This window comes from Mustelus asterias, chromosome 2 (genome assembly GCF_964213995.1).
Source record: "Mustelus asterias chromosome 2, sMusAst1.hap1.1, whole genome shotgun sequence".
Classification (NCBI taxonomy): domain Eukaryota; kingdom Metazoa; phylum Chordata; class Chondrichthyes; order Carcharhiniformes; family Triakidae; genus Mustelus; species Mustelus asterias.
The window spans coordinates 114,598,906-114,601,965 of NC_135802.1; the positions used below are offsets into that span (position 1 = coordinate 114,598,906).

General features: G+C 40.5%; 1 non-coding gene across 1 annotated transcript; it reads left to right on the top strand.

Annotated features, from left to right (window-relative positions):
• Positions 1-851: 851 nt before the first annotated feature.
• Positions 852-922, top strand: trnag-gcc (transfer RNA glycine (anticodon GCC)). The gene has a single exon. It is a non-coding gene; the product is annotated as a tRNA-Gly (tRNA).
• Positions 923-3,060: the final 2,138 nt, after the last annotated feature.

The following is a 3,060-nucleotide window of genomic DNA, read 5'->3' on the forward strand; positions in this document are numbered from 1 at the left end:
GTACTTTTTTCCTGGTGATGATGACTGTTTTAAAATCAAGGTAAGAATACTACTCTTACCCTTTGTTCACATCATCAGCCTCAATACTCACAATACTCATTTACCTGCCTCTCTTTTCTCTCCTACAAACATACCATGCCAACTTCGTTTTCTCAAACTCACCATTATTGCAATTCTCACTTCCCTGCATTTCACATTTCAGTAAGAAGTTTAACAACACCAGGTTAAAGTCCAACAGGTTTATTTGGTAGCAAAAGCCACACAAGCTTGTGTGGCTTTTGCTACCAAATAAACCTGTTGGACTTTAACCTGGTGTTGTTAAACTTCTTACTGTGTTTACCCCAGTCCAACGCCGGCATCTCCACATCATGACTTTCACATTTCATACACTGAAAGCCAACATTCTACCATAAGAGTTTCAGGCCCTAAACTCCTTGTCACCAACAAGGAAAGAGTCATACACAAATTGTAGCTAGGAGACCATCTATGTACCCTATCCCTTATAGAAGCATATCGGCATGGCCCTAACAGGCAGGGGGAGAGACATGGCTGTGGTGAGTGACAACTTTATAAGGAGACTTTACACATTTTTTTTCACATTGATATGCACCTTTTCCATTCTGATTTCTATTTCACCTAACTTTGCAGGACAAACTGCAGCTGCATTTACCAGACACTTCCCCCTCCATTCACCCTTTACACTAAAAGTGCCTCTCTTATTCAGGAGCTAAAAATGTGAAAACAACACTGCTACTTTGGCAAGAGAAGGTCAGCCTTCCTGAAGATGCACCCCCACTCAATGTGCCCCCTACAAACACCAGCTCAGATATTGGCACCATACTTTTATTAAAGCATTGGTGGTTCAGTGGTAGAATTCATGCCTGCCATGTGGGAGGCCTGGGTTCAATTCCCAGCCAATGCAAAGCCCTTCCTTTTGTGGACAGCACAGTGGCACAGTGGTTAGCACAGCTGCCTCACAGTGTCAGGGACCCAGGTTCAATTCCGGCCTCAGGTGACTGTGTGGAGTTTGCACATTCTCCCTGTGTCTGCATGGGTTTCCTCTAGGTGCTCCAGTTTCCTCCCATGCTCCAAAGATATGCAGGTTGGTGGATTGGCCATGCTAAATTGCTCCTTAGTGTCCCAAGCAGGCTAGGGGGATTAGCGGGGTAAATACTTGGAGTTACAGAGAAGAGGCTTGGGTAGGAATTCCTCTTAGTGTCAGGGGGATTGCATAGGGTTACAAGGATAAGGTCCGAATGGGAGTGTTGATGGTGCAGACTTGATGGGCCGAATGGCCTCTTTCTCCACTGTAGGGATTCTATGATAAAGTAGGGGACCTCAAGTCGGAAAACACAGGGCCCAAGTTTGCTGAGTAGAGCAAGGGGATAGGACAGGTTTCAGTTTGCTGGAGATCATGATGACATATTAGCTCTGCTTCAGGGGATCCAGATGCTTACTTCAATAAGTTAAAAATTATGCTACAGGTAATTTATTATTGCTGAAATAATTTGAAGATCTTTGAAACTTTTGATGTACCTACTGCTCCAAATTTTAAAAACATTTAGAGAGCAAAAGAATATATGAAAGTAAAACAGAAGTAGCCTCTGTGTAATTAACTTTGCTTGTCTTGCCTCCATGATTTATGAATGATTTCTACATTTTTGTTCCAACTTGAAACAACTTGCATAAGCAAAAATGAATTCAGCTAGTTGGGTGGTGGAACAGACACATGTACTTAGTGCACAGAGGGATGTCAAATAAAGAGGGAGTAAATTCCCATAGCTCATCCACATAAAAAACCTGCAGTTTCTTTTATTCATATTTTTCTGCAGTGGTATCGATAGTACGGAATTATGTTTATTATTTTAATATCTACTCGATAAATACTTGATATGAAATAGAAGATGAATCTGTTTGTCATTCTTTCTGCTTGGTACACTTTCTGTGACTTAAGACTTAAAAAGTTATTATTACTGTAAATCTAAAAACAAGTTCTCTCCTCTGCATGTTTTAAATGCTGGATTAATAAAAGGTTGCATCCATACTCGAAAGTAGAAAGTAGGGACCCTGACTTGCGTCTCCTTAAATAGACTGTCATCTTTTGACTTCATGCCCCCCGCCCTTAATGTAAAGAAACGTCTTGCATTTAAATAGTGCCTTCAGCAATCTCAGAACATCCCAAAGTGTTTCACAGCCAATAAACCACGTTTGAAGTATACAGAGTGATACTGCTGTGAATTGAGAATGTAGAGAAGCCAGCAGATCTCCAGCAGTGCCTTCTTTCACCACTCTCCATTCAGTTAATATCTGGTGTATTCCATTTCTGGCTGCCTCCTTTTTTTCAGATACATGTTGACTCTCACTGATGTGCGGGCCCAGGGTCAGTTTCCATTAGCTTTATCACTGTATTACTTTTCTTGACTCAATGACCATGTCTGTCGTGTCAGGTTGCTGTCTGACATCAAGTAGTGGGTGAGACAGATGTCTGCAATTGAACATTGAATCATATACTTTCACTGCTTTGAAGAAGACCATTTAACACCTTGAGCCTGCACCAGCTCTCTAAAAGAGCTATCCACTTCATCTTATTCACTTGTCCTTTCCCTGCACTCTTTATTTTTTTCAAGTAGTTATCCATTTCCTTTCAAAAGCTATTATTGATTTGGAAAGAGGCATATCAGTTGGGAAGGAGTTTACACTTGGACCAGAGTTTGTCTGATTTTCTTTCCATTGAATTTCTACTATATGCTATGTCCAACTGTTCCTTTATACCCAAGGTGCAATAAAAGAAAAATCTTACCTCAATGGTCTGTGGCCAACCAATGATTTGTATGGGTTAATTGTAATGGATAATAGGTTGCAATGTGTAATCCAAGTCCTGTTTAAAAAACTTAAGATCCAAAATGTTCTTTTGTTTTGGTAACTTGCCTTTTCATTTTTAAGAATCTCTCTGCTCCTCCTTTTCCTCCAAAATGTTATCATTCAAAGTACATTTTCCCTCCGATTTGTCCTCTTAAATTTATCCCACATATTTTTGTATTGGCAGCACAGTGGCACAGT